Raw genomic sequence first — 19,502 nt, forward strand, 5'->3', positions numbered from 1 at the left:
AAGCTTGAAGAATAACACTGTGCTACCTACGCGGTTATAAGAAAAAAAAAATGCTGCTTCGGGCTCCTAGCGGCAAAATTGAGCGGCTCTGGCCATTATTTTGTAAGTCGATACACCCAGGCTAACGGAGGGGAAATGGATGCCTCGTCGTGGAAAGTTCTAATCTCTACTTTGCACAAATATTCTTCGTGTCCTAATGAGAGCTGGACTTTTCCTTTTCCCGACGACGTACGTTGGAGGGCCGCAATAGACCTTCCTCCTTTTTGTTTTTCTCTAAATTATCAGTTATCTTAGGCAACAGTTAGAAGAATAATAACAGTTTTTGGAAATCGTTAGTTCCATAGTTTGAATATATTACAAACTTTCTAGGGCTTAATGTTTGAATTTATTCTAGTGGATATAACGATTTTGAATTCAAGTTACCGTGATCGATTGAAAACTGGACGGCTACGTTTATAATAAATTAGTGAATAAATCAATCCTTCACAATAGATTATGAATTATTCTGGGTTCACGTAGAAGAACGATCGAGGTACATGGAGCACGACTTTCTGAGAACAGAGGAATTGTGTGTAGAAAATAATTTTGATGTGAAGATTTTCTTGTTTAAGTTTGCGTTGATGACACCGAGTCGGGAAAGGAGTGCCTGTGCAAAAAATAAATAAAATGCACACGCATGTGTGCATTTTTTTTTTGGCAGAGAATGCATGCGCATAAAGTATAGATGTGTATGTTTTTTTTTCTCACATACATGCAATCTCCAGATGGCTAAGCTCTCACATTCCATCGCAACACGGACATAGCCATTTATCGCGAACAGCGGAAACATTTTAGCGAATCCTGATCTCAAAATACAAAAAAAGACTTGAAAGAGAATGTCGTGTGCTTCTGAATAATGAACGATTCAAGCATCATTCGCATTACGACAGCGCAAAATGATATTGTCCTATCTAATCATATGCTGAGCGTGGTTCCTTACTGAGTAATTACTTCGTTTATCGCACAGAATCGCTACCTGGTGTTTCACAGAAAGGTTAACGTACTTATAATTTTAGATTATTTGTATTATCTTTCTTAGATGAGTAAAACAATATTTTTCCAGGTAAAACTCACCTCTCACCTTCTTCTGTTTATATATATATATATATATATATATATATATATATATATATATATATATATATATATGTATATATATATATATATATATATATATATATATATATATATATATATATATATATATATATAGGTGAAATAAGGTAAATATAAAAACAATGGACCGGGAAAAGTTAATAAGTCATAGGTGCGTACTGTCGGAGTTAGTAATTCGAAGTTTATTACGACGTTTCGAGCGGGGACCGCTGTTCATCAGGTAACGAGTGTACAGCCCGTGAATGTACACTCGTTACCTGAATATATATATATATATATATATATATATAAGAGAGTAAACGCAATTCGAAGCTTTTAGAGTAGTTTTATAAATTGGTCGACATTTCGGCCTGAGTAAGGACTGGTTACAAACAATTTATTCGCCGTCGGGGCTCGAGTCCCCCGTGTCCAGTCACGTGACGTGCATACCTCATGGAGAGCACAATAATAGGTGGCCATTTTTTTGGTGTGGAAGGGCAGAAGCAAGCGGCTCTCAGGTATACTCATCACAAGGTCACAAGGCGGAGGCTGGTTCGCAAGATTCAGCGCGAAACACTTTTAAAAGTAAGGAGTGATACGGTATGCAAGTTAAAAGGCCCGCAAATAAACTCACCACAAGGCTAAACACACAACAGGAACTTGAACACACTAATAAAATCCGCACCGCAAACAAATCCCTCCCCCCCCACACACACACACATACGAAGACAATAAAAAGGGAATGCAATCTACAAGCACCGACGCTCTACAGAAGGCAAACATGAATCAAAACCACACGTTACACAAACAATGAGTCGTACCGCGTACAGGTCAGAGCAGCCGGACGGCCATCGCCTCGTCGGCAAAGAACGCACGGTGTCCGCAGAACAAAATACTCTTAGGGCCCCCCCTACCAGGTACTGAATTATTAAAATTATATAAACAAGGTGCGAAACACCGCGGAAGTAAAGCTTAAACCAACGTTGCTAAAACACTCAGTTGGGAAAGTGCCATATAGATCTATCTGAAAAAGTGTCCCCGATTTGTCCTCGAGAACCGAGCTAATGACGAACACAACGCCGCCATTTCTCCCGCAGCGGCCACTCGACGAACTGTACGTTACTTCCATTTTGGCTTTAATCGGCCATTTCGGAGCCGAAACAGATACGGCAGAAGAGGTTACAGGGTGCCACCCCCATCTCCCCAGCTGACGCGCCGCGACTTATTACCGAAGTTAAAATACACCTAGGTCGGGACGCGCTACCTGAAAGCACCGCTGAGGCATGGTTGTATAAAAACAATATTAATTGTTCAGCAAAACCCTGCAACCGGAAGATTTTGAAAACATCACGCGCCCATAATTTGGTACTAAACTCCAATAAATTTTATACAAAAAGAGTCTTTTCGCTTCATTTTTACGCAAAAACATGCTTTCTAAAAGCTCAAGGTGACCACAGTAAAGACAAATGACAAAGAGTGGCTCGGTTGTCGTATTTAGCTTGGTCTCGGTGGAAGCCAGCGGCCCAAGTTTCGACGGCGAGTTTACCAACTGAGTGTTCTAGTAACGTTGGCTTAAACCGTCACAGCTGCTAAGAGAGAGAGAGAGAAAGAGAGAATCCCAAACCACCGAGATTCAAACCGTGAATGAAACAAAGCACTAAATGAACGAATCATTCAAGCAGCGTGCATGAACTTCCGAGCTATACGAAATATAATACCTAGAGTTATACTCGTGTTTTAAGAGAAACCATTTGCTTGTAGGTTTTTTTGGACGTTTCGGATCGCGTAAAGCTTGCAAATGAACGTCTTCACAAAATTCAAATCTACGCTTAATGCTTAATAAAACCCATCCTCACCCACTCAGTTACTTCTTTCTCCGAATCCTTAGATCATTTTTTTCGCTTTCCATCGCAATTTTCATACCAAGCAGCCCAATGCGAAACTAGTACATCAGAGAGATTTTTCCAGTTTTTGTTTGTTTGTTAAAAAAGGCCTAATATTTCCTATCATCCAATCTCGCCTAAATTGATTGAACCACGGCTGACTAAATATTTAGATGCTCATATGTATTTCTTGCTCTCAATTCAATTCTCCTGAGCACCCTCCTATACCTAAGAGGTGTTTAAAGATCTGCCTTCTTCTGTCGTTCGGCGATTTCGGATTTCGGTTTCTCCATCGATCGGAAAAAGTTATGCAATATCAACTGGTGTCTCTTGTCGAAAAGTGAAAATCCTTAGACCCTGTCTATTTGGTGAAAGAGCGGCATTTTAAAATCTTTGTTAAGGTCTTAATGGTGGCCTTCGAATGTTGAGGAAGAAAATCGCAAAATGTCGAATAGATTAAAAAAATGCAAACTAGAAAACAAAATCCTGGAATTAGGTGTTCGAGGTTTTTATGGTGACGGTTTGAGTTCCAGGTTTCTGGGTCGCTCTTTTGGTTTGAAAAGTACTGTGTGGTTTTATTAACTTGCATATTTGAGGTCACACCTGTGAGGCTGCGTTGGGCTTACTTTGATGTTGAAGCTACAATTTTCAAGTAAAACTTCAGTTTGGGTGCAAATTTGCTGTGCTGCCGACTATTTGAAGCTCACATTTAATTAATTTTACGCTTTATGGTTCACATGCGAGAGACTACGTTTCTTAGTTTACATGCATGCTGAATCTACGATATTTAGGTACAGTTTGAGGTTTGTGTGAGATATTCTAGGCCGTGAAACAGAACCTTGGATGCTGGAGCGCGTGGTTTGTAGAAAACGTTGGCTGTGGAAAAAAACGCGCGTAGACGTTTTGCTCTTAGGAAAACGGGTGCCTGCACATGCGCCGTGTTCGCAGCTCCTGATGGCATTTTAGTTAGTCTGTAGTGAGATCTAGGAAATTCGGCATAAGACAAACTTAAAAAGATATGCAGCATGAGCGTTTAAACGACATTTAAGACAGTCTGTTCATAGGAATACAGCTGTTTTATGTGATACGGCCTTGATCCGCATAGAGAGAAACTAATGAATTTCTGTATTAGAGAAAGCAGATGATGGAAAATTGCTAGGCAATTCTGTTGCATAAGCGAAAAATGCAAGCATCACAGACGTTTAGCGATATTCTGAGATTCCAGACGCTAGAGGCCTACGTTCACGGCGGTTTTCATGATATAGTTTAAAGCGTACTATGTGTACACTTGGTAGTTGTTTCTATATTGAAGCGATACTACCGCTAATCGGGCTGATAAACCTCGCAATCCGCGAACTCCCGTCACTCACTGCGTACAGGTAGCCGAGCTCCTCCTTGCCTTCCTCACTCCTCCTGGCCTACCCCTTGGGTCACTTGACCTCCCCGTTAACCAATCAGTGTCCAGCACTTCGCACTTCCTCTCCCACTCGTCAACCAATCAGTGTCGAGCCTCGCGGCCACCTTTTCATCTGGGCTTCACGGAATGCCGAGCACCAAGCAAAGGAACGTTTCAGATTAAAACGATTAAATCATATTTTGACCTCTAGGATCACGAAAATCATTATTATATTTCAGATTGATATGCCAAGCAGCCACAACAAAATATCAAAATAGAGTTGATGTCCCTCCTTGCTGGCGTGTTCGGCTGGAGGAAATCGTGACGTAATATACAGAGATCTAAACATTTCTCGCTTATGTAACTTAACGTCACCTGTAACTCTTTTTTTAAGAACCTCCCTAGATTTCTTTTAACAAAACCCCTTCACCTGCCTAAGAGTTTGACGGCACATTTACTTTTTTGTGTGTTTTCTTGTTTAGGCTAGTTCCTATGTAGGCGAAATTCTTACCCTTGGAACGAGATCTGATTTGAACAGCGAAAAATAGTGGCGAGGGCTTTCGAGGTATTGTCCATTGTTACGAAGCCTACTCAGCTTTTTTGCTAACTCTACTCCACAGTCTGGCACACAACGTTTTGTTATCGGTGCCCACAAAAAGTCAACGTCAGTGAGAGAGTTTTGGGAGTTCTAGGAGTAACATAATGTAAGTTAATTATGTTTAGTGTTAGTTTAAATACAAAGCAGCTTTCGCAAAATGTATATGGTTCTTAGATGAAATGGACATATTTGTCGCTAAAACAAAGCCTGAAATTGTCGTTATTTTTCCAAAGATCGACAACTACGTTCCTTCTAATTGCATATGGCCGATCAGCCTCCGGCTTCAATTTTATTTTGTTCATAAACTCTACTAGCATTCTGTTGAAAACTGAGGCAGGCTACTACGATTACCGTGGACACATTTCAGGCTTCGTTTCTTGTGAAGCGTGAAGTAAATTTTCACTCAATTATTATGCCGCCAAAAAAGAAAACGGGCAGAACAGCAGTAGTTGAATGCTTCTCGTCGATAGCTCTCTTACTCAAATGTGAAGAACACAAAATCAAAAAAAAAAATTTCAAAACGCCAAAAAGGGAGAAGAAATATAAACAACTAAAATAAACAATGCAAAATAATAAAACAGCTACAGTTACAAAATAGGGGAAAATGTGTATAGAGGAAAAAAACTTTGGCATGACGCACGAGATGATACTGAAAACACGGTACTGACAAGTGTAGTAACGCCATGGGTCAATGAAACATATATCTTGTTTGCTCGAGTAATTCCGCGTTATTATAAACATAACCTGTAGGTCTGCTTTCCCGCAGAGCATGGGGATAGTCAATGAACGCGTCGGAAGAAAAATATCAGTGATTTTAGGTTTAGAGATAACGTAGTCACACGAAACTGCTATCTGCTCAAATTGCGATCTCGCGAGAATCGTGCTCTTAACGTTTTTCGCTGCGTTTGTTTTAATGCAGAACATGATGACTGGTCGTATCTGTGTTCTGCAGGAAAGTAGACTCAAGAACCTTGTTACATAAAACGTGCGGCCATTATTCGAGCAAATACGGTATGTGAACTTCACCCACTCTATTTGACTAGAAATATTTAGGAGAAAACACACTCGCACACAAAACAAAATGTAGGCTCGCGCAGCCAGTGAATCTGTGAGGCGTGGAAGACAGAGGATACGATAAAAGATCAGAACGAACACACAGGCAGAGAGAAATGGCGTACTGCTGTACTAGAGCTTCAGTGTGCTTTATTTAAATTAAAAATGATAAATGTAAAATTATCTTCTCCAGTATTCTGAAACTTTTTTTTTTCATTTTTGATTGTGGGTATTAACTTATGCTTTCAAGTGGATTTATATATTTTGGGTTGAAATACCTCTTGTTTTGTAAAGCTTTTTTTTAAATTATTCATAATTTGAGCGAATCGGTCTCAATATAAAGAAACGTAATATGAGGAAAAAAAGTAATACTTGCATATGCCTTTATAAAGAACGGTTCTACGTTCCTAAATATACACAAGCGTATTTAGAATGGAGAAACACGAGTTTCGTCCAGCAGGTGCTGTAAACAAAACGCTCGCGGTTTAACCGATAACAAAAGTCTCAACATAATCACCAACATCATCATATCTTTATATGTGTGCCCATAAACAAGAATTGTCGGTAATGTGGCAAAACTTAATATAATGTCAAATGTGATTAAATAATTAAAATTAACGTATATATGCATACATGATAAAGTGTTGAGACGTACGTGCTACCTGCTCTCGAACACTGAACGAATTAGGAAGATATAGAGCAACGAAGAGGGAATATTGCATGCGGTTGTGAATCAGCGTGGCTGGTGGCGAAGTTGATGCTTTAGTAATACATGAAACAGTGATTGGACCCGCGTTGCGTTTTGGCAGAAACCTTCAAAGCTTGCGTCAGAGATTGGGTTCATTCAGAACGAAGATAGAACGGTTCATCGTTGCGAGAATTTGTATTATGTGGCGTTGTCTGTGTAGTCGAATTTCGGGGTTCCAGCGGATTCTTCGGAATATCTTTGTTTATTTTACACGTCTAAATATTTTCTTCCTCTATTGTTGGTTTTTGTCATTCGTTTTCAGTGTCACACCACACGCATTTACTAAACCTCTTGAACTTTTACAGACACCGCAGCGTTAGTAAACAAAAAATAGAAAACCGAACTGCTATTAGTAAAAACATGGTTAATTGTTATTTTTTCTTTGTTGTTCGGACAAAATTGTGTTACCTAATCGTTGTCTGTGCTATGCCGCCCATATTGACGCACCAGTCTAAATTTGCTGCCTATTCACAAAAAATGCAACCTTAGTCAAATAAACAAAAAGAAAACTGATGATTTGGTATTACTGCAAAATTAATAATTTGTCTAGAGGGTACATAACCTTAAAACAACAGGCGCCTAAAACACAGAAGTGTAGCAGTACAACAAAATACCTCCTCCCGTCTTTTCTTTCCACGCGTTATCGAACAGCATATTTTTAAAGGTATTATCAGCTACCAAAGAGTAGTCAAGTTTTATTTTGTTTTACTGCAAAAGTAATTTCAATATGGGTGCCATCAATCCAAGGAACGTATGTAAAACATTACAACAATAGCGTCTTCGTCCTCTTTTGATTTTTTTCTCCAGGAACACTGAAACATGGCGAAGGATGTCCCAAGAGCTGTCGATTTTCCAAATCGGAAGTGCCTCCCGCCCTTTTACTGATGGATAGAGGCGGGCTGTTAGCTCCGGCCTCCTGTAATTCCGGTGGTCGGCTGTCCCCATCATGGCCACCGAAAAGACCGATGTGTCACGCTGTCTCCCTCCATTCACGTCACTGAAAAGAGCGGAAGCCTGCAAAGTACTCCAACCAGAAACCTTCGAAGTGTAGGCCGTCAGCTGCAACTCAAGCGAAACTTTCTCTGGTGATTTCCAACCTGTTTCTATTTTTTTTCCCTTCGAGGAACAAGAGGTTTTCAGCTAAGTTGTAACACACAATTTACTAAAGTGTCGAGGATTTCTGGTTTTATGCTGTGCGTTATTTTAGAGTAATTTGGGAGCCAGAAAAAGACTGGGGAAGGCAGATACGGATTAACAAAGCGGTTTAATCTTGGGACAGCCTTATTTCCTACTTTAAAATAAAATATCACTCAGCCATATAAACGTACCAGGCATTTTTTGTGAAGTAGGCACATTCTTCGGTAGCTGAATCAACTGGTTTCAACGAAGCTCCTCCTCCTGCGAATTGAAGGAATACTTCGCGACATACACTATTAGGCTTAAGACTCAAATGCTCATTTTACTTCTCGAGTAAATTTAGTTACGGCAATTCTGTTGTAAACGACATAGCGTTAAAAAAAAAAGAATTTTGCGTTGTTTGTTTGTAGTAACTATGCGGTACTCCGTACACTTATAGTTCAGAAATACTTGGCTCGAACAAGCCATTACCAGCTGTTTGGGGTGTCTACTGGGCGTTTTCAGATAAGGTCGAACAACCATGTCCGGTGACCATTTCTAATTTTGATGAAAAAAATATTTTGCTGGCTTCATGCCAAGAAGAATAAAAAGAATCCTTGTTTTAAGAGAAAAAAAATTGTCTTTGCCAAAAACATTTTTAAGCACCCTCCCAGTCACGTGCGTGTTTTGCGTATTGCGCGATGTTGGCATTTCGGGTGGCTTTCCAAAAGAAACCTGTTCTGGCTACGAGTCTAGAAATATTTACTGACAAATTACGCATAGGAAGAATTGACAAAAAGTATTAACCACCGAGAATTAGGGTTGTTATTTTGAGAAACAAAATCGGAAGTACGGCACATTGCGCAATAACGCTCTAAATTAATTTTTTTCTCCGTATTTATAAAGGCTAACATCTTCAAACTTTGTCAGTGTGTTGCTTTGTATTTAGTTCAATTTCGCATTGAATGTCGTTGTCCTGGTTAGCGGCAGAAATTTACAAGAATTGTTCAGACAGGGGTATTTAACTAAAAATGCGTTGTTTTGAAAATCAATTTAAAATAAAGGCATATCTTATTTTTTTTTAACTCTGCGATATTAACATTTATGATATGTAGTAACAGAACCTCCAGAAACATAATGCAATATGTGTGTGGCGTTGAAGTTATAACGCGAGAAATAAGGCCGAATTCGCAATAACGCGGTTGCCATAAATGGGGCGTGCACAACACAATCTTAACGATTTCATGACTATTAAAAAATGAAAGCCGTTTACAACTCCCTGTAACACCGAATCGGAGCGCAGCTTTTGAGGAGGAGGAGGAGGGAAGGGTACTGAGGGTTACCTGCTCTCGGGGCGGGGGGGGGGGGGGGGGGGTCATGTGACCTTGGGGGGTCACGTGACCCCCCAGAAAAAATTTTCCGCTAGCTTTAGCGGGGAATTTTTTTCGCTAGATTTAGCGGGGAAAATTTTTACGCTAGATTTAGCGGAGAAATTTTTCTGCTAAATCTAGCGGGGAAATTTTTGCGCTAGATTTAGCGGGGAAATTCACCCATAATGCACCGCGCGGTTACGCCGACGGCGACGGCGACGCCGACGCCGACGCCGCTCAAGCCGGAAACGGGCCCCTAAGAGCTGCGCTCTAAAAACGTAAAAATGCCGCATGGCAGTCAGGAAGAGACAAATTGACAGCTCAGAGGTGGACGGTAGCTTTTAAGGGATAATTCTTAATACATTTTTGTACAACCGACCCAAAAATTCCTATGGGCCAGAACGATCGAGATGCGCCATTCTGTAACATGCTTCGCGTTGCCTGTTTAAACAGCCGGTGTGTAGCGACTCCATCGATGGGACGTACAGGAAGAAGCAGGAGCGACTTTGCAAACAAATCAGCCTACAACCGTGGCTGTAACATGATGTAGGAAGTAGGGCGCGGCAGAACCTGAACCTGCGCCGTCTGTGACCGCCAATAGAACCGCCGCCGTAAAAAGCCGCAAAACGCAAAAAAGTACTGGAAAAAAAAAAGGAATTGCGATTGAATGTTAATGTCTGTAACTTACTTTATATGACAACAGTTTGGAAAATCGTGAAATCCAATTTGTGTATGCTCATGTGACCCACGTCAGTGATAGTGCAACAAGCCACTTTTAGCACAAATACCAACTACACGAGCTGCAGAGCAACAAGTACACGTCAGCGAAGTGAATTTTTTACGCAACTGAATATGGCAAGAGTTCCTTCGATGGAATCGAGGGTCATGTCAAGCACCAGGCAAAGTTGTAAAACCTCCGACGGCCCACCACGTCGGTGATCAAGTCGGCGCCAGAGATGGTTGCCTCACTGAACACTATGAACACTAAGCTGCGGAACGTAAAACTAATCAACCTCCCGAAAGCTGACGTCAAGGCGTACAGGGACATGAAAGCAAAGGAGTGGAACTCTGTTTCTGTTGTGCATGGAATTCAGTCCTGTCACTTGTGGCAGTGTACGCGGTTGGACATTTCAGAACCACCACTGTTTTAGCAGGAACAGTAGACGCAGCAAGATATATCTTTGAAATTAAAGTCTCCGATGACTGGCGAAAAGTAAATTGATGTCATGAGGTTGTGGTTCCACTTTGAAGAAGCGAACAGTGATCGCTAGAGGCGAAACGGTAAAAAAAGAAATGTGTTCCTGCTCGGAGTCCCAAGACAGCGCCGTGACCGACTCAGGTCACAGTCTGGCTGAAAGAATGCAGGCTAAAAGCGCCAAATGTGCCGACAGGACCTTGATTCCTTAGACTCGGTTCAATTGTACCACTTTAAACACGTGTTCTTTCTTATCACTACTTAAACGTGTTATGATCGCTGTGGCTGATAATATTTCTTAATTTCTTGTAAACATTGCCACAAATCTGGAGATCCTGTGGATTTACTTTTGTTTAAATCATCGTAAATATGTTTTGGGCGTTTGCTATCGTGCTCCTTCGAGAAGTTCTACCTTTGTGTCTGACCTTCATGACGTCGTGAATGCTGTCACAGTCCGTTTCCCTGACGTCCCAGTCTTAATGTTAGGAGACTAATTATCCAAACATTACGTGGTCAAACGACGGCCCCTGTTTAAGTACGTTTTCCACAGAATCCAATGACTTTTTATATCTGTGCGCCGATTTTAACTTCACTCAGGTTGTTGCGCACCCTACTCGGGTTACTTGTTCTTCGGCCACGGTGCTGGACCTTGTGCTGACGACGTCACGCGAGCTTATATCGTCTCTCACGTACCTACCTGGTCTCAGTGATCATTCATTGCTCCACTTTGATTTTGTTGTTCCGGTGTGTCGCTCTCCAGTGCAAGTAAAACGGATATCTGACTATGCCCGAGCGGATTTTGGAGCTATTAATCATGAATTGGGTATTTTTTAAGTGATAATCTGCGTAATTTTTCTGAGCGTTCTGTTGAGGATAATTGGATGTTGTTCAAAGAAAAAGTTGCCTCCCTTACAAATAGATTTGTACCTGTACGAACTGTACGTAATTACACTCACACATCATGGTTCAACCAGACGCTCAGAAGGCTCTCAAATAGAAAAAAAAGGATGTTTCGTGCTGCAAAGCTATCCGTGTTTCCCAATGCAGAGCATCGTTGGGCAGCATATTATTCTGCTGCAGCAGTGTATAAGACGTCTATAAGCGAAGCCAAGCGCAGTTTTTTCGAATGTACCCTACCCACTATGTTGCGCAACAACCCTCAACAATTTTGGAACGTCGTAAACCCTTCTGAGAGGCTTGACGTAGTGCTGAACAACGAGGATGATGAGACGATAGCGGCGAATGACTGTGCAGCTGTGCTAAACGAATTATTCACAAAATCGTTTTCGAATTTAACCACTAATTCCTATCCGGATGTTTATGAATACAATATTTGTGCTATGAATTCCATTGATATAGAATGTGCCGGTATAGTGAAAATCATCGCCAACCTTAAACTATCGTCATCGTGTGGAATTGATAATATTAACTCGAAGTTTCTCAAAAACACTACTATGTATTCCTCTATTATCTTAACAAAGCTATTTCGGCAATCACTCGAACTCGGAAGCCTTCCCGAGGACTGGAGGGTGGGGAAGGTGGTTCCTATCCATAAAGGTGGTGACAAATCCAGCCCAAGTAATTATCGCCCGATTTCCTTAACAAGTGTCCCTTGCAAAATTTTAGAGCACATAATTTATTCGCATCTCGTTAATTTTCTTAATTCCCATACATTCTTTTCTCCTGCTCAACATGGCTTTAGGAAACTGTTCTCGTGCGAAACTCAGCTATTAACACTTACGCATAACCTTCACGCTTGCCTCGATCATTCATCTCAGGTTGACTGCATTTTCTTTAGATCTCTCTAAGGCATTTGAAAAGGTTTCACATAGGCTCCTTTTGTATAAACTCAGTAGACTGAACATTGACTCTCATTGTTTTGACTTGGATCAACGCCTCTTAACTAACCGTTCTCAATTTGTTCATGTTAATGGCATTAACTCGCACCCCTCTCCTGTGACTTCTGGTGTCTCCCAGGGTTCAGTACTCGGCCCTCTTTTGTTTTTAATATATATTAATGACCTTCCTTCGCATATCTCATCCTCAGTTGGTCTCTTCGCAGACGATTGTGTCATATATTCTGAAGTAACTAACGATTTTGACGTTCTTGCACTCCAGTCTGACATTGACAGTATTTCTCGCTGGTGTGAAAAATGGCAAATGGAACTCAATATTAACAAGTGCAAATCCATGAGAGTATCACGTCAAAATAACACCTGTCCCTCGTACCATATAAGAACTGTTGAGCTGGAATCCGTGTCCTCATTTAAATATCTTGGTGTTCATATCACTAACAACCTCTCATGGAACATTCATACTGAGTATATAATTAAAAACGCTAACCGCATGTTGGGCTTTCTAAAAAGGAACTTCTCTCTTGCCCCACTGTCCTTAAAACTACTTCTTTACAAATCATTGGTCCGCAGCAAACTTGAGTATTCTTCCGCTATCTGGGACCCCGGTGTAACGCTTTCATTATCATTAAAAGCTGCTCAAAACCGTTCTGTTCGTTTCATACTGCATAACTATCATCGCACATCTAGCGTAACACCAATGAAACCTACCATAAGCTTGTCTGACCTCTCCCTACGTAGAAAAATATATCGTCTATGTTTATTTCATAAAATTTATCACCACAACGCAAATCTTCGTTAGCGTCTGTTAACACAACCATCATACGTCTCATCACGTTTCGACCATCAACATAAAGTTGGCATCCCTCAGTGTCGCACCTCAAGCTTTCATCAGTCTTTCATACCCATGACATCACTGGACTAGAATCGCCTTCCCGCACCTGTTGCCAGCATAGCCAAGAGTGCCGGATTCAACGCTGCACTTTGCGAATATTTTTTGTATTTTTGTTGACAGTGTTTTGTTTTAACAATGTTCTGTTTTTTTTTTAATTTTTATGCTTACCTGCCTAATTACTGTTTGTCTTTGTGTGCAATTAGATGTGTGTGTCCACTCCCCTATATAATGCCTTCGGGCCCTGAAAGAATGAATAAATAAAAACAAAACAAAAAAACGTGGTCGTCAGCAGCCCAGCCTCCCTACGAAGGGTAGGCTCCAAAATTCACTGATACGAGAAACCTGTATTTAAATTCTTGGATTGCGCATACTTCAAACTCATCCGTAATATTTTGTTTGAATTCTTATTTTTCACGAACTCCTGCTGGTGCTTTCCCTTCATAGACTTCCTAAATTTTTCGAGCACTTTCTTGCCCTTATTCGAAATTCTAAACACTACTGAACACAAAGAAAGGGTTTGTGTTCAGTAGTGTTTTCACCTACGTTCGCCAGGTGGCGGTGGTTATGCTAGAATGTGACCCTTTCTGTGAGTGTCCCACAGCCAAGGTCAAGGGCGATAAGAGAAGGTTTACCCAAGTGTCATTGTCCTCCTCTCATGTGTTTTTTTTTTTTTTTTTTTGTAGAGACGGCGTTGGAGATGGGGAATATAAAGCGTGTTCGAAATAAACTTTGCAGCTGAGTTTCAGACGTTGCCTCCTCTTTTACTACCTTCTGTTGCGTTCTCTTTCTGCCCCAGTCCCAGGTTTACAATCATGTTCAACTTACACCAGCTCGCCTGCACTGACTATTTTTTCGTTTATCTTATATAGACGCGTCTGTTTCATTTCGATGTCACTACGCGGAGCGCAAGCTCGTCTGCTTCTTTTGCAGGAGCCTCTGTGACGTCAGAACGCCGTGCTCTGATTGGGTGTCATTAAAGAATGATGTGTAGACCTGAATGCAGCTTGCCTTGAAGTCTACCCGCTCTCCTTTAATCAGAGCCAATCAGAGCACGGCGTCTTTCTGACGTCACAGCGACTCCTGCAAAAAAAGCAGACGAACTTGCGGTCCGCGTAGTCACCGACTGTTTAGGAAATGCAGGGTGTAGTGAGCCTCGAGCACCTTACTGTGGCTACGCAGCCAATGAGATTGCAGCGATGAACCGGTAAGAACGCCGAACAACGAATCACAAAGCAAGAAGCTTGAACACATTAAGCCGTGCACTGCGTTGCTTCGGGTATTAGTGATCGCAGGGCATTCTTTTATTTCGTGGGATACTTTCTAGCATTTCTGGGTTTGTAGCGCGTTAAAAAAAGCGTTTTTTCACCACGCTCTTAAACTATTTACATTGTTTTGTCTAATAGTTTTTCACGCTATTGTTATTTTGTTTTGTTATTCATGGTGGGAGGCCCTCATTGTACACCATAGAACGGCACCAAACGTTTTGTGCGACAATGGTAAGTACTCCGGCCTGCTTTTCACAGCTCTATGTGGTAATAATTCAATATTTTTTTTTACGAGTTGGGAAAATATACATTTTATTCGTGTGTTAAACCTGCCAAATCAACTAAAAGTGCTTGCTCATAAATAGCACTTTGCATTTATTTCACCGTTAAGAAAATAGTTTAAAAAATCTTTAATTACAGCTTGTCTATCGCATTTTGAGAGACATCTTAGAGTAAATCGACTGTTTAGACATCCTTTTCAATTACAAGGTTTCTTCGAGTGCTCGAATAGTGTTACTTTACCCATAAAACGTGGGTACATTTATACCTTGTCTCGCAATCGCGTTCTTCAAAAAGTACTGGAAGATAATGACGGTTGCTTTTGGAAAAACCATCACCGAGGCTGAATTGCCTTTTACGCGCAACTTTTATATTTACGATAGCGTCACTAAACTATGCTATTTATTGCTTTGTCACAACGCTGTCGCTCAAGCATTAGAGGCTGGCTCTCAAGTACTAACATAATCAGGAGAAGCGATCTCTGTAGGGGGACAGCCATCAATAATTCACGATTTCTCGTCGCACGTCGATGCATCGGTGAGCACTGACCGTATCGCTCGGTTTCAATTCGACCACGGTGTAAGAAGACTTAGGTGAGGACAGAGCGCGCTTGCCCGCGACGAGATTATGTCCCCTCGCCGCTGTAGTTCTCACGGCTGTTCATAGATGGCGCCGCGGACCGGTGCCCGAACTAGAAAATTATCAAGCAAATATTTGGGCGGCAGTGGGGGCGCCAACCAGGAATTACGGGTTAAGAAAAGGATAAAAGAAACAGAAAAGGGTCTGTGGGAAACGGGTATGCAGACAAAACCAGCACTGGAGACGTACAGAATGTTCAAACAGGAAATTTGCAAAGAAAATATCTACGATAACTCTAGGGGAAGCTCTTTGTTGTCTGAGGCCAGGACAGGAGTATTGCGGACTAAGACGTACCGGGTTAAGTACCAGGAGATGAACACTTTATGTAGTGTGTGTGGGGAGCAGGAGGAAACGGCTGAACACTTAATACTTTTCTGTAAAGGGCTTCACCCAACAGTTAACAGTGACCGGGCGGATTTAATCAAAGCATTGGGTTTTAAAGACAGTGAAGGAAAAATAGACTTTACACGGGTAGAAATAACCAAGCGGAGGTTATCAGACTGGTGGCTAAAATCGAGGCAGGGGTGAGATTTAATCTTGGAATCCAAAACATATAATTAGATTTATAATGTTGGCTAGGTGGCGCAAGCCACCGCCCGATTCACAGGGTTTAGCCAGATCCATCCATCCATCCACCCATCGCCCGCTTCGCCTCGCGCTTTTTCCACTTTTTCCTTCACGCTGTGCTCCACAGCCGCTGGCAGCGCGTGAATGCCGGCTGCTCCCAATTAAATTTTCTTACGCGGTATTCAATCGTTTGATGCGTTCGCAGACAAATCTGTGTAACATCAAAAACCCGCGGATCCCTAATTAAGGTATGAATCATGAGGTATGATTCACAGAACTAGCGAACTAATCGACCCGCCCATTTTCAGATGGCTCACATTCGCGGGACGGATACCGCTGCTGCGATTAAATGGTGTTTGCGACGCGGACGAAAATCATGATACGGTCCCTCTTATGAATCTCGATCCTTTTGTTACCTCTTGTCCCACTCCTTCATACACGCTCGGTAACCCTGCACCGAAAACTTTATAGGATAATGTAACAGGCTGATACCCATGTGTAATAGTAGCATGTTTCATGAAAACATGCGATTGTACATGGGGACTCATTATGTGCAAGACAGCAGAACACACTCAATTAGAGTAGAAGTGTTGAAAGGGCATGACACAAGTACATAATAAATTATTGCAGTGCCGAGGGAAACTGAAGCGGTTTTGTATGCGAGTAAAAACGCTTAGATCGTCTTCATTTGGCCTCCAGGATCACGAATATCGAGGTTATTTTTCAATTTGGAGCATAGAGGCTGCAGAAAATAATTTTCAAAGTACCGCTGAAGCCCCTCCTTCCCCGAGTGTTACGTTATAAAAGGAGTTTTCGGAATCTTCGCTCTCACGCAACTTTGGCGCTTATCACGCTTGCTATTTTCAAAAAGGTAAGAAAAAGATATCACGACTGGTGTCAGTGCGGGAGAATATACATGGCAGGCTTGCAATCGCACGCACTGCCCACACCAGCGACACGCGCTTTGCGGCCGAAATATCTTTATTACGTAACGACTGGTCGGAGGTTCTTGGTATTTAGTTAGATCTTCGGAGAAAACGAATGTGTTATTCATATTCACAGGATAAAGTATTCCACAATTCACCTATAACTCGTTTTTTGCAAGAACCGCTTCAGTTTCTATTTAATAATAAATCACGATTGGTTAAGTAGCCTTCAAAACCAATTTGTTCACATTCCACATTACTATCAACGGCCTCTCACTCATTTCAACAAAGGCTTCATAATTCGGAAGGTGCCATAAAGACTTCACACATCACACGTTGCAAAGCCTCGCCTGCTTCTTTTTCTCTTTGGCATTTTTGCCCGAGTCTCTAGCTTCTGCTTTACAGTGCTGCCTCATACGCATACTAACGTAATAGTGCAGTACCTTTGACACTGCCTCATTTTTGTGCTGGCTGCAAGGAAAGGTTAAGTCACAGGATTCAAGAACATAATCGACGGTGTCCCAGAACACATTTAGGTCGTTCATATGCTCCGAAAAGTACTTCTCTGCACAATGAAGGATTCTGTAGAGGTGCACATTCGGGTTGATGAGCCCTCCACGTGTCTTGCAGGTGGTGAGGGATGCTTCCTTCTGTGTTGCCGAAGACACAGACAATGAGTCCTTGCAAATTTCACACGAAAACATCTTGCCTAGTTTTCTGCACAGGAAACCAGTAACATAGTATACAATGCAATCAACCACTTCAGGTTGACTCTCATCACTGGCCACAACCTCATCACACTCCCACGCTTCGGTTGTAATCAGACCGTCGACTTTTTCCTTTAGCCGTTCCAGGCTCGACATACGATACTCTCCTTCTTGGTTCTTGAATGTACTTTTGAAAAATGAGAAGTCTAGCTGTGGTGCTTCTCCGGTCAGTGCTTGACAATTCCCAAATTTTGGAGGCTTGAGGAGGCTGTACACCATTAACATTCTATACAATTGAAGAAAGGTAGGCATGTCGGGATGATCGTTTTCGCATGCTGCTTGCCGGATTTTCCCGAAAAACCTCTCCAAGGGATCTTGATTGAATTTGGCGGTGAGAACGTAATCATAGCCACAATTGTTCAGAAGGTGTTTTGTTAGATCAATTGTTGACCTCATTGTCACTCTGAGGCCCTCAGCCGTCGTTTGTGTCAGAAACATGTCCTTAGATATCTTCCCAGACTGTACCTCGCGCTCCCATTCATCAAACCACTCCATCGCTTCCTTGATGACAATCAGGTCCTTGCCTCTCTTCCGAATACCAACATCTGGGTGTTGCCTGTTCATAGCATCGAACAGATCATTACACCGAAGTGTAAACGCCATTGTACCAGTGCAGTTCCACAAGCTTGGGACTTTTCGGTCACTGTAGTACTCCATTCCCGACTTCATTGCCCTGCTGAAGACTTGGGTAGCAAGTTTTACCCTCATAAGGTCCATGTTCGAGGGGTAAATGTGATGGTGTGTTATCTTGAGGCACACTTTCAGCTCACCAGCATTTCTGCAGTCTTCTTTGTATACTGCCGCATAGTCCGACCAGTTGACCCACTGCCCGTTTACTTTCAGGAGGCGTTTTCTGAGGAGCCGATTCCTTATACATTTGAAAAGGTGTGGGACGTCTGAAAATATGTATACTTTCCTATCCTCGTCCATCGGATGCGAAAAGAAATGTTTGGGATTGTTTATCTTCCCACTGACACCCAGCTGTGTCCACATTGTCCGGTTAGGGCTCGCTCCATCGCAAACTATGCCATCAATAAGAGCACCTGCGCCTTCCAACAAGGTGATTGCCTGAAGCAGAAGTTGACAGAGTACTGTCCCCTTGGTTGCAGATCTTGAAGCAAACACAGCAACAGGTTGCGCATAGCTCTCACCGAAGGGACAAAACATAAAGACTAGGCCGTGATTGGCTAGCTCGGAGCTCTCTTGGTCGGTGTCTCCGTGGTCGACGAGTCCGGTGTAACTCAATGTCTTCGAGTTAACAGCTTTTCTTTCCCTGACCTGGATTTCATCAAGCAGCAGCATGCCATGTCTTTGGAATTCTGATTTACCTTGAAGCTTCCTTTTGAGTACTGCGAAGAAGTTGACATCGAACCCGCACTTGATTCCGACAATGGCAATGTACCGGCGGATGGTTTTCACACACGGCAGGGGCAGCACATCATTCTCCCTGAGCAGTCTGTAACCAGCCGGGCTGCGAATGTGCAGAAGTAGGCACAAAAGTAACCAATCGTCTGTGTAGCGCCTTCCTTTACTTGAAGTGCACTTAGCCGCTGATATGCACTCGCGCAGCAGCATTTGTTGAGGTTCAGGCAGTGCCGACTTCTTCAAAGCATCATTCAACTTCTCGCTGCTCAGCTGTTCCAGATCTTTTTTGCACATAGACAATTCAGCTTCAAGCTCTCTCTTTCTCTTTAGCAACCTGACTTTAGACCTGGAGCAAGCAATACGTTGCCTTCTCAAGATATCAATCTTCTTCTTTTTCGAAGAAGACAGGGGCATCCTCACCCTTTGTTCTTTCCCTCTTTTGTCCAAGCGTGC

At 42.1% G+C, this 19,502-nt stretch overlaps 1 pseudogene; it reads left to right on the plus strand.

The window, feature by feature from the left end:
* The window catches only part of LOC115326244, an 81,919-nt pseudogene extending 65,457 nt beyond the window's left edge, over positions 1–16,462 (plus strand).
* Positions 16,463–19,502: the final 3,040 nt, after the last annotated feature.

Source organism: Ixodes scapularis, unplaced genomic scaffold (genome assembly GCF_016920785.2).
Source record: "Ixodes scapularis isolate PalLabHiFi unplaced genomic scaffold, ASM1692078v2 PGA_scaffold7__128_contigs__length_106722199, whole genome shotgun sequence".
Taxonomy (NCBI): Eukaryota; Metazoa; Arthropoda; class Arachnida; order Ixodida; family Ixodidae; genus Ixodes; species Ixodes scapularis.